This window comes from Danio rerio, chromosome 4 (assembly GCF_049306965.1).
Source record: "Danio rerio strain Tuebingen ecotype United States chromosome 4, GRCz12tu, whole genome shotgun sequence".
NCBI classification, from domain to species: Eukaryota; Metazoa; Chordata; class Actinopteri; order Cypriniformes; family Danionidae; genus Danio; species Danio rerio.
In genome coordinates this window covers 7,152,553-7,165,870 of record NC_133179.1, presented here as the reverse complement: position 1 = coordinate 7,165,870, position 13,318 = coordinate 7,152,553, and the positions used below count along the sequence as shown (strand labels likewise).

General features: G+C 35.2%; 1 protein-coding gene across 3 annotated transcripts in view; it reads right to left on the bottom strand.

The window, feature by feature from the left end:
- tmem168a (transmembrane protein 168a) overlaps positions 1-12,340 on the bottom strand; it is a 73,945-nt gene extending 61,605 nt beyond the window's left edge. For 2 of the 3 annotated variants that reach the window (XR_012401389.1, XM_073945376.1), the window contains exons 1-2: positions 12,282-12,340; positions 3,265-3,497 (exon numbers count right to left, since the gene is read on the bottom strand). The gene's annotated coding sequence lies outside the window, so the exon portion shown is untranslated. Of the gene's footprint in view, positions 1-3,264; positions 3,498-6,549; positions 6,650-12,281 lie in introns of all 3 variants that reach the window. The other variant, XM_073945377.1, reaches the window with a different exon arrangement.
- Positions 12,341-13,318: the final 978 nt, after the last annotated feature.

Sequence of the window (13,318 nt, the reverse complement as noted above, 5' to 3'; positions counted from 1 at the left end):
ATTAGTGTGGATAAATGGATGGATGGATGGATGGATGGACATATAGACAGATGTTTGGTTATTAACTGGATAGATGGATGGATGGATGGATGGATGGATGGATGGATGGATGGATGGATGGATGGATGGATGGATGGATGGATGGATGGGTGGGTGGGTGGATGGATGGGTGGATGGATGGATAGATAGAAGGATGTTTGGTTGTTGATTGAATGGATGGATGGATGGACGGACGGACGGACTAGATAGATATATAGATAGATAGATAGATAGATAGATAGATAGATAGATAGATAGATAGATAGATAGATAGATAGATAGATAGATAGATAGATAGATATATAGATAGATAGATAGATAGATAGATAGATAGATAGATAGATAGATAGATAGATAGATAGATAGATAGATAGATAGATAGATAGATAGATAGATAGATATAGATAGATAGCGGACGGACGGACAGACGGATTGCTAGATGGCTGGACATATAGACAGATGTTTGGTTTTTGATTGGATGGATGGATGGATGGATGGATGGATGGATGGATGGATGGATGGATGGATGGATGGATGGATGGATGGATGGATGGATGGATGGATGGATGGATGGATGGATGGATGGATGGATGGATGGATGGATGGATAGATAGACATATAGACAGATGTTTGGGTGTTGATTGGATGGATGGATGGATGGATGGAAAGATAGATAGATCAGTAGAAGCACACCAATATAATTTACAAGCTTTGCTTTTATTATATATATTAAATATAAACACATTCAACTAAATTTAAAAGCCTTAATTGGATGATTTACATAGCTTGAAGACAGATGGCGAACACTGTTATTATGAAAAACCTTCTATAGTAATAGCTTTAAGATTACTTGATATTGTTTTATATTTGGTTATTTTATGCAATAATGTTATGTAATAAATATCATTATCATTCACATAAGAACACTAGATTCATGAGTGGATGCGCAGAAATACAATTTACAAAGTTATAAGGTTTTGTTGTTGATTGTGCATGCATGTAGATGTACAGTCAACTTGAATGCAGTAACTTTGAATGAAAGCAAAATACATATATGTAATGTAAATGTATGTAAATATATTTCTCTTAAGGACAAAAATGAATCATAGGAAGGTTTCACATGACCTTTTCTGCATGTAAAACAGACATTGGTTTACAACAAAGGTGATAACTGTATTGAAACATAGTCCATTGTTTTCTGAGCAAGTAACCCTTTTAAGCCAGTTCTCAGATAAATCAATTGTTTTATTAAACCAGTCAGTTTACAAGCACTCACTTAATAACTTAATATGTAAATGTCTACAGTTAAAGATACCCAGCAGGCACGGGACGTTACCATGATGTCAGATTGACGTTGCACCCCAGTGTCATAGTTATTTGCAAATGAAAATCGAGTTGACGTCAGAACCCGACGTCAGTGTCTAACGTCCAACCTTATAAAACCAAATATCAACGTCTAATGTTACAGCTTGACACTGTGTGGACGTTACCACTGTGACGTCTATCAGACATTGGTTTTTGGTTGGGTTTAGTATTTGACTTCAATATAATTGACTTGATTTTGGTCACTTTACAACAAAACCTAAAATCAACCAAATGTCAATGTCATTTACAGTCATTATTGCGCGTCAAAATAACATATAGGATTGATCGCATAAATATTAAAAGTTCTTCGTGGAACCACTGATGCCAATGATAAAACCTATATTTTTAAGAAGATAACAATGAAAAACAAATCTGCAATAGATGCTACTGCCTACAAGATCAAGAGCTGTGAATGATGTACAGTAGTTCATTCCATCCAACCTCATCCCATAAAAACCCAGTGTCACATTGCCCTTTGACCCTGTGGTGTTAGCAATCTATCCATGCATGCATCCATAAATGCTTCAGGGCAAAAATAAAAAGAGCTAGCAACTACAGAGAGGCTGATCTTGAGGTAGCGACTGTCATAAGCATGCAATCGGGGGTCTGTGCACCCCTTTGGCTCGTACCTGGCACCCGGCAGGCAGTGCCAGCAGGGTAAACGCAGACGCTCCAGGGGAAGCAGCTGTCATTTGGCAGGGGGGCAGCTTTCCAACAGCTTTTGCAGTTATTATGAGAGTGTGTGCTGACAAGCTCTACTGTGATTGTGGTTCAACAAATAGACACACAAGCTCCCGTAGAGACACATCAAGTTCCTTTCAGTAAGGTGTGTGTGTGTGCTTGTTTCGCATAGTCAGGGTGACAGTAATGGCTATACTGAATTGAAGTGAGTTATTTTTCCAGATCTCCTGTCTTAGTTTGTTATGTTGAGTCATCTTTGCCCTTTTAAAAAAAATCCATTTTGAATTGTTGTTGGTTTTGGAGGAACATAGTCGGTTGTTTCAACGTTTTCACAACCTTTATGAGGCTTTTGAAACATTGTGTCTAATCAACCAGCTTGAATAAATCTTGGCAAAGAAGTTTAAAACCTCTGTAGAGATAGACATACGAGATGGCTAGATAGATGGTTGTTTGGTGGGATGGATGGATGAATGGATGGATGGATGGATGGAATGACGGATGGATGGAATGACAGAGAGATGGAAGGATGGATGGATGGATAGAACCATGGATGGATGGATGGATGGATGAATGGAACCATGGATGGATGGATGGATGAAACGATAGACAGAATGATGGATGGATGGATAGATGGATGGATGGATGGATGGATGATGGCTTGACATATAGACAGATGTTTGGTTGTTGATTGGATGGATGGATGGGTAGATGGATGGATGGATAGAAGGACGTTTGGTTGTTGATTGGATGGATGGATGGATGGATGGATGGATGGATGGATAGAATGACGGATGGATGGAATGACAGAGAGATGGAAGGATGAATGGATGGATAGAACCATGGATGGATGGATGGATGAAACGATAGACAGAATGATGGATGGATGGATGGATGGATAGATGGATAGATGGACAGACAGACAGACAGACAGACAGACAGACAGACAGACCACAGTAGTAGATTCATTCTAGTATATTAAAATAATGCAGGCAGATTTCCTGGAGCACAAAACAAATTCCAAAGAATCTGCATAGTAAGGATTCACTTCAATCAGATCACATTACAAATGGCTTTTTAGCAATGCAACCCCATGAAAGACCCTGGGCAATAGAAGCTGCTTTAGAATCTAAAGTATAATTACGAGTAGTGCAGAACCTCATTAGGCTGAAATATTAGTACCTCAGTAGAGCTGGCCTCCAGTCCCGCTGTCATGGGGGAATATCGCTCGCTTTGGCAGCCAGTCATTTGTTGATTTTGAAGCGGATCAGTGAAACAGGTGTGCCTGCTGTGTCGGCCTGTGGTGTGGAGCAGCAGCGCTCTTGAACTCCGCTCTGAACGATGGATCTTAGGATGCGCTGTGGCTCGCTGGCAAAACCGTCCACTCCAGCTGATAAACACCTTTAATCACCGGCCTCCCATGGTGGAGCATGCAGGGGTTGCCAGACATATCAACAAGAAAATAGATAAAACATTACAAATATGCATGCAACGTTTCCAATATCTGTGCATGAGGGATGCTGCTCAACAAAATTCTCATATATTAAACTGCTGTGAATGTCTAGAAATTTCTGGTTTAATATGTAAATGCCCAGTGTAAATCAGACGATGCCTGCAGAGATTTAAAGATATTTTTCCTATTAGTTTGCAAACGTTGCAATAGTTTGCTTGATTTTAGATTATACTTCATTATTTATGCATAACATTTTGGAATAAACCTTGCATGGATTGTCTGTATGCATTTTTTATTTAAAGACAACATTAAATAAAAAAATACATTCAATCTTTTGGTGTTGTATCATGCCTATGCAAATTTTTGGGGCTTCTGTTGGGGTTCACAAGTGCAATAAAAGAATCTTAAAATTGTAGGAAGACACTTCCATCTGGGTTCTTTCACTAGCATTCAGCAGCGGTGCAGCAGCTTTTCTAAATCTATAGCTTGAAACAGAATCCCGAACAGGACCATAAATATTAATTCTATCTTGTGAATCAATCGGCTTACAGCTAAAGTTCTGTTCTCACCAAGAGTGGGAATAATGCATAATGATAAAGATATAGTTTTAAAAATCGTTCTGAACAGTAGTCTGCACCAAAACTTTAACAAAATGGAGCAGGCAGTTTTCTAACAGTTTTATTTTCAATTAATGAATGGTAAAAAAAAAAAAACACTGACAGCCAATCAGAACTTATCCTGCCTTAAATAGTTTGCATATTTAAAGTGACAGACAGCAAAACTGCTTTCTAGAGTATTCCATCTATCCTTTATATACTGTAGATAGATAGATAGATAGATAGATAGATAGATAGATAGATAGATAGATAGATAGATAGATAGATAGATAGATAGATAGATAGATAGATAGATAGATAGATAGATAGATAGATGGATGGATGGATGGATGGATGGATGGATGGATGGATGGATGGATGGATGGATGGATGGATGGATGGATGGCGGGACGGACGGACGGACGGACAGACAGACAGACAGACAGACAGACAGATAGACAGATAGATAGATAGATAGATAGATAGATAGATAGATAGATAGATAGATAGATAGATAGATAGATAGATAGATAGATAGATAGATAGATAGATAGATAGATAGATAGATAGATAGATAGATAGATAGATAGATAGATAGATAGATGTGTCATGAATACTTATTCACACTGATTTTAACACCTCAATCTTAGAACACAGATGAGCGGCAGACCATATGGAGGCTGTGAGGGGAAAATGATCACATTGCAGAGGCGCTAATTATTGTGATGAATAAGATCTTAAAAGGCATTTGAGGATGCAGTGATGGTGTGTTATTTCAGTCACTCTCTCTCTCTCTCTGTGTGATGAATCCACACACCCACTGCACACCCACTGACACTCATTCATTCATACTCCAGCAGCTCGCTCTCCATTACCTGCTTTCCAGATCCATGTAGACGCTTCAAGCTCCATTCTTGGCTTAGACCAGGGTCATAGTTAACTAAAAGTAATATTGTTATTTTAGACAACTTAAACTGAAAATACTGTATGTATAAGGGAGCAAGAGAGAGTGTGTCTATTTGGATTGGGCAATAATTCAGTAATATGGTATACCGCGTTATCTAAAAATAGCAACGGTATCAGTTTCAATACCGTTATACGCATCTATCTATCTAAAAGTACGATGCATGGTTATCATCATGAAACAGCGTAGAGGAGAAAGAGTTAGGTGGAGTAAGATGGCGAGTCGCGCAAGTGACTTGGTCTCTTCTGCAGTTTGACAGTATTTCAGGTTTTGACCGTACAAGAAGGGAGAGGTGAGAGGGAGAGGCAATTTACAAATTGTGGAACAAAAAGATACAAAAGGGACAGTGTCCGTTGAAAAAACCTGTACTGATGCAGTGACAAATTGCTTAGCAAAGGCAATGAACTCTTTCCACACAGTAGAAAAAAAAAGTAATTTAAGGACATGGTAAAATTTAATTAATTTGTGTCTGCGTTTCTGCACGAAAATTGTTCTAATGTTTATGTTAATTTAATTCTGTTTGATTGTTGTATTTGCACTTTTTTTTTGCTAATAAAAGTTGTTAATATTGTTGTGCATATTATTTTGTGATGGTTTTACTATTAGTGTTTGATATTTAGTTTCTGAATGGTTTAGACACAAGCCAACAGTTTGGCGACGCAGTCTTAGCCTTAGGTTATAATTCTTTTTATTATTCACTGTAATATCGTATACCGAGGTAAAACAGGGAGGAGGTTTGACAGTATTAAAGTTTGGATACCACACAAGCTTAGTATATATAATATATATTTGTCTCTTGTTTTTTCCTCAAAGTTTAACGACTTTAAATAAGTAAAACTAACCAAAAATTACATTTTGGCATCTGCATCTACTTAAAAATAAATATATTTTATGATAATAATATTGTATCAAATAATAAAAGTAATAGTGCTTCATTATCATTCAGCCTAAGCCAAACTATTTTGTTAAACATACTTCCTATCATCTGTAGAATATATATTTATATAATAATCAATAACGTAAAAATTTTAAATCAATACAAACTTTTAAAAGACTTCAAAAAAACTTTTAAAACTTTAAAACATTAAAATTTTATTAATTTAATCAGGATATTCTTAAGCACATTTCTTTCTTTTTTGTCTATAAAACTACATCAAACAAAATCTAAAGCATTCAACTCTGAAAACTGCCATGAGACATTTTCCAGTGCTGCTTTGACACAATCTACATTGTAAGAGTGCTATAGAAATAAACATGAATTGAACTGAATTAAACATGCAATCATAAAAAAAAAATAGTTTGGGCATTACATCTCTCTGACACTACAAGACATTCACAAGCTCAGATCTGAAAAATGTGATGTGTTATGTATGACGGTTTTGACAGGTATGCTGTCTTGTGACCAAATGAACATGTCTTCTCATAATAGATTTCTCCTGATGTGTTTTACTTACTCACTGCCAGGGCCATTTATATCGAAGTTGATATTTAGCTGCACCATGTTGGTGTTTCGTAACATCTAATTTTTACGAGGTGGGTCGTTAGCTCAACCACCTGGAGGACCAGGACATACACACACACTACAAACAATTTAGTTTACCCAGTTTACCTATTCCTGATGTGCTTTAGATGTGCTAAATGGAAACTTTGACAACATGTAAAATCATTTAATTATTATTATTATTTTTTTTAGATGAATCTTGATGGTTAATAAATGAGGAAAAAATAGTAATTAACAATACAAAAAGAGTATTATTTTCATAAAATGACAGCACAGTCACTGTTTTGAAAGCAATTTATGTTTTTGAAGGACGTTTGATGCTTTAAAAGATATTTTTGATTGTTTGTCTCATTTCTTCAATCCCCACAAAAAATAATAAAATAAAACAACTTTAAAAAATGTCTCAAAGAAACAGAAAAGAAAGTTTCAGTAATATCCTTTAAATCTCTACTTCTTAAACCTGTTTGTAGCTGTATATAATCTCCTCTAAGGAATGTCAAAGTAAAAGAAAATTGCACATTCATTATGTGTTCCTGGAACAATTTTTGCACACAGGTTCACAGAACTCTTCATGTTGGAAATTACCGTAATCGAATGTAATAAACACTTGATGCAATTCCTTTTTTTTTAACATCCACCATCCAAAATAAACAATAATATTAAGCCACAAAAATAATCAAAAAGTAAACATTATGCAAAGTATGCATCTCCTCTTGTTTTAACATGAGCACCAATCGCCAACCACCAACAGTGACTATAATTACACTCTTATGTAAGAAGCTGCAATGTTGTTGTTCTCATGCATGCAAAACAAATAGGTCAGCATCAGAGATGATGCATTAGGCGTAAAAATGCATGGATATGTCATTGATTTTTAATGTGGTGAAGGTGCCCAGATGCATGTTTTGGGAAGCAAGCGGTGTGTTCATAAAGATTCGTGTCATGTGTGGTTATAAATCGACAAAGACTCGTCAACAAAGCTTCCTCTGATCAGTGCTGAGAGACTCTCTTTATCAAAACCCTGGCAAAAACAAAGCGGCTGGCTTACAGCGCTCAAGCTCCCAGTGCTATTTACAGTGCGAGCGCGGTGCCAAAAACAGAACATCGTTCAGCATGTACAATTACACCAAACAGAACGCAGCGAGGCTTTAGACTGAGCTTGTCGACTCGTGTGTTAGAACAGCTAGTGAAAGTGCAACAAATGCATCGGAGGGTTAATTAAATGGGCCTTGGTCTGTTTTTGGACATGAATACACTGTAAATAAATAGCTGTGAAATGTACAGTATTAATGGCTAATTTTGTAAAAATATTGGTAATTGTGGTGGCTAGTAATACTGTAAAATTGACAAGTGCGCTGTAAATTAACAATTACAGCTGTGCTGTAGTTTGACAAATGCCTGATACTGCCAATCCTTAATTTTAATTGCATTATTCTTATGTGAGTGACATTAATAGTATATTTTGTCTATAATTAAATAAATACTGTCACAAAATGATTCAAATGCATTAGAATTTAGTAATGCTGGCTAAGGATCATTCGTGATTATTAGCATTTACAAAATATATTTTTGTGTACAGTGTTTTTTTTTTTTTTTTGGATATAAATATATGCATGACTTTATATTTCTTAGATATGTATGTCTATATTCCCTGGGTGGGTTTCCCCCACAGTCCAAACACAAGCAGTATAGGTGAATTGAATAAGCTAAATTGGCTGTAGTGTATGTGTGTGAATGCAAGAGTGTATGGGTGTTTCCCAGTGTTGGGTTGTGGCTGGAATGGCATACGCTACATAAAACATATGCTGAATAAGTTGGCGGTTTATTCCACTGTGGCGAACTTTGATTAATAAAAGGACTAAGGCAAAAAGAAAATGAATGAATGAATGTCTATATTTCTTTTCAGTATTTTTGAATTTTATGTATGTATTTTATGTTGGATTTTATGTAATTAATAAAATAAATATATACAGTACGCACACACACACACAAAAAAAAATAAATATATATATATATATATATATATATATATATATATATATATATATATATATATATATATATATAAAATGTAAATATATCAAACTTTTATGTTAGATGGAATGAATCTTAATTACTTGTGTGACAGATCTAGAATTTAGTCATCACAATATTATAATGTAGAGTGTAAAATGTATATTTATCCTTATATTTTGTCTAGATAAATAAAAAAAAAAAAAGAATTCAGGAATCACACAATTGTTGTGTAGAATATGAAAAAAATATTAATATTATATTAATTTCTTTGAGGGCGACGCAGTGGCGCAGTAGGTAGTGCTGTTGCCTCACAACAAGAAGGTCGATGGGTCGCTGGTTCTGTGTGGAGTTTGCATGTTCTCCCTGCATTCGCGTGGGTTTCCTCCGGGTGCTCCAGTTTACCCCACAGTCCAAAGACATGTGGTACAGGTGAATTGGGTAGGCTTAATTAATTTCCGGTCTGACAAATTCGCATAGAAGTTTATGGGGAGAAACGTGCAGTGTGACCGCAGCTTCACTCAGCTTTCTAATTACATCCGTGCAGGTGTAATGAGTCAAATTGGAGCTAAAATCTGGCAATAGTTTAATGATTATACTGTAAGGTGTAAGATGAAAATGAATACTTCATGCTGTTTTGTCTAGATATAGGAAAATAAAAACTCAGAAAATGTGTGTATTAAGTCCTACAAACGGATATGCACAGACAAAAATGTGCGCAATCAAAGAAACATGTTACTAAATTATTAGTGTTTTCAACTTTAAATGCTTGTTCAATCATTCATTCATTCATTCATTTTCTTTTCGGCTTGGTCCCTTTATTAATCAGGGGTCACCACAGCTTAATAAACCAGCAACTTATCCAGCATATGTTTTACACAGCGGATGCCCTTCCAGCTGCAACCCATCAATGGGAAACCTTGTTCAAACATAATAAAAACAATCTAAAATATAAAATGGGAAAAATGTGCATATAAATATACAACACTGAACTAAAAAATGACTATATAGTCAATAAATGACACTTTTTTGTATGTGTTTGTGTGTGTGAAGATATTTTAATTTAAAACTGTCTGAAATCTGCATTAATATTACACACAGCACCTCATCTTGCATGCTTCACTTTCAACTCATAATAACTGATTTTTTTGCAATAATTTCTTTACACTGATGAAGGTTTTAACAAATGTGCTTAACAGAAGGACTTTCATCACAACCAGAAATCTGCAAAGCATTAACTAACACTCACAGGAAAAAAACCTATTTTCTAAATTAGCATGTTCAACCTGCAATTCAGCGCAGATGATTAATGCATGTTTTTCTTCGTTCGCATGTTTCTTTCTCTTTTTTTCTCCCCCTCCAGCTCTTGCAGCACAAGTGATAATGTAATAAGAGAGAAAGGGAAGGGCGGGTGCTAATGGCGCCCTAATTAGTTCATACGGCGGATGCTCAATATCAGTGTGCAGTGATTTGGGTCGGACGGCCCAGAATCCTTCATCAGCGAAGTCATCTTGTAAAAACAACTGTGTGCTTTTTTACATACACTGTCAGTTTCGCTCAGCGCGCAGCGGAAACCAGTGGCTGGCAGAGTGTCAAGAGCTGCTCCTCCTCAACATTGATTGTTGTTTTGTCATTAATTGAATTGGACTGTAGAATTTCCACCTCAGTTTATGTGGTCGGTGTAAATGGAGACAAACGTTAATTGTGGCACCACGTTGCTTTGAATCATCTCAATGTATTGAATTTTCTGTTTTTTAACACCTTTTGAAATTTTTGCTTGATGAATGTCATCTTTTGCAGTTTGAAGTCTCTTATTATGACTAATGTTGGGTAAGAACAATATTTTAGGTATGCTTTATGCAATTTTACTGCATACAATCTTGTTGTGTCATTTGTGAGATACATTTCAGGCCACATCTTACTTATACCTAATGCTTCTCAGCCAATCAGTGTTTGCCATCTTTAAAGGGATAATTAATTAAACAAAAAAATAAATAATAAATAAATAAATAAATAAATAAATAAATAAATAAATAAATAAATAAATAAATAAATAAATAAATAAATAAATAAATAAATAAATAAATAAATAAATAAATAAATAAATATGTGTTCGCGTGGGTTTCCTCCGGGTGCTCCAGTTTCCCCCACAAGTACTAAGACATGTGGTATAGGTGAACTGAATAAGCTAAATTGGCTGCAGTGTGTGTGTGTGTGTGTGTGTGTGTGTGTGTGTGTGTGTGTGTGTGTATGAATGCAAGAGTGTAAGGGTGATTCCCAGTGTTGGGTTGCAGCTGGTAGGGCATCTGCTGCATAAAACATATGCTGGATAAGTTGGCAGTTAATTCTGCTGTGGCAACTCCTGATTACTAAAGAGACTAAGCCAAAAAGAAAATTATAATAAATAAATAAGTAAATAAATAAATAAACAAACAAATAAATTAACAAACGGACGAACAGATGAATGAATGAATGAACAGACAAACAGATGAATGAACGAACAAACAAATGAATAAATGTTAGTGGGTATTCAGTGGGTATGGGTATTCGTTCCTGGGTAAAAAAGTTATATATTACAATCTTAAGCCTACTTAATGTAAAAAAATAAATAAAATAATTGTAAATTAACAAGCATATAGCCTATTTTCACATTAGGTACTTTCCTTTAAAATTAACACATTACATTTTTATCTTTCTTTCTTTTTTTGGTACTGAATGTTTTTTCATTAAAGTGGAAAGACGGAAGAACGAACAAACGAACAGACCAACGAACAGACAAACGAACAGACAAACGAACAAATTAATTAATGAATGAACAAATGAACGAACAAATGAATAAATGTGTGTAGGTATTTAGTCTATATAAGTATTTGGTGCTGGGTCAAAAAGTAATATATTACAATCTTAAGCCTACTTAATCTAAAACAAAGATGCAAAATTAACAAACACATGGGCTATTTTTACATTTCACTTTCCTTTCCTTTAAAATTAACACAAATATATATATTTTTACTGAATGTTTTCTTCATTAAAGTGACTTATGATTGTGATACATTACCTTTGAAAGTAACTTTACCCAACTCTATTCATTTTGTTTCATCTGTAGCTATATGTGTGTTTCCTATACTTTAGTTATAACTGGTAGCCATTTTATGAGCCCTTAAGACCAGGGCTTTCACTAAAATAATATTTAATGTTCATCTGAAGAACAACGTGACATAATATTTGTCCTGAGAGGGTGAGTAAATTAACAGCACATTTTCAATTTTGGGTGAACTACCCCTTTAACACGGTGTACGTACGACGTCAGCAGGCGGAGCTAACGTTAGCAACTGAAACAAAAACAACGGCTGGATCCGAAATCGCCCCCCATATATACCTAATAACTACATAATATATTCCACTATTATGAATAGTATGCATATGATAAGTCCACTACTTAGTCTACTTAATGGAGAGAATGAAAAAGAGGAAAGTGAATATACAGTAAGCACTGATTGCTCATGACGGTTTGCTTGTGCTGCTGTTTCCTCAGCTGAATTAATGTTTAAACTTCTTGGGCAGATCATAGTGATAATTATTTAACCATTAGTTGTCTTTAGTGTTAGTAAACATTAGTATTTTGATTTATATGGGCTGTACAAACAAATAACATTCAGAAACTTTACTCACAAACCATCACCGATTGGAATCCGCCGTGGACGCCATCTTGTGGTCCGACGTGGAAATACGTTTAGCGCGCAAACTCAGTGCATTATGGGTATTTTCTAGGTACATGGATTGTACACTCGTTATTGTAATGCATTGTGGGATTGACTGAGTACACTTTATGGTTTTAAACACCACTACAAATAGGTACTTACTTCAATAATGTACAATTAAAGGGAATAGGGTGGCGATTTTGAACACAGCCAATACAAAGCACCATGTTTTGTCTTAAAAAATAACATTGTGTGGGCTTAAATATTGCTGTAACTATAAAAACTGCAGCACCAAACACATCATCTCTTTGAATTCACCACATTTTAAAGCATCAGTTTCAAGGTAGGTAATTAAACCAAGTAAATAATGTTCAAAGATCCTGTTGAAAATTGCGCAAAACATGTTGTCAAGTTAATTTCCGGCTAAAATTTGATTAAAAAAAATGTAAAAAATGGGTGAAATATGGATAAACCCAACCATCCCGTTAAAAGTTTTATTTTAAAACATTAAACAGTTTAAACTGGTTATGTTTGTTCATATTTGACCCAAATTTTTATTTATCTATTGTAAATCTCTGATCACTTTATACACTTTTAGCAGTGTTTTATGAAAATTCAAAGGGTTTTCCTTAAAATGATACCAAACTTTTGCATTTACACCTCTGCATGTGAATTTCGGAAGCTTTTGAATTTGGGTAGGCAAAATCTAGGCGGAAAGCCCAAAATAGCACGACTTTAAGTGGCTAATCTGTTGAAAATTTGTCATTTCATGATGTTTAAGTGATTATTAGTGGTTAAGTGGTCCTTGATGTCAAATCTCTTCAAAAAATGGCTGTATTTTCTTTAACAAAACAAGAAAAAGGTCAAGCAGCCACATAGCATTAATAGGGCCTCTGCTGCGTGAAACACAAGTTGGCGGTTCATTCCGCTGTGGCGACTCCTGATTAATAAAGGGACTAAGCGGAAAAGAAAATGAATGAATGAATGTCTGTATAGTTTGTTTGGGTC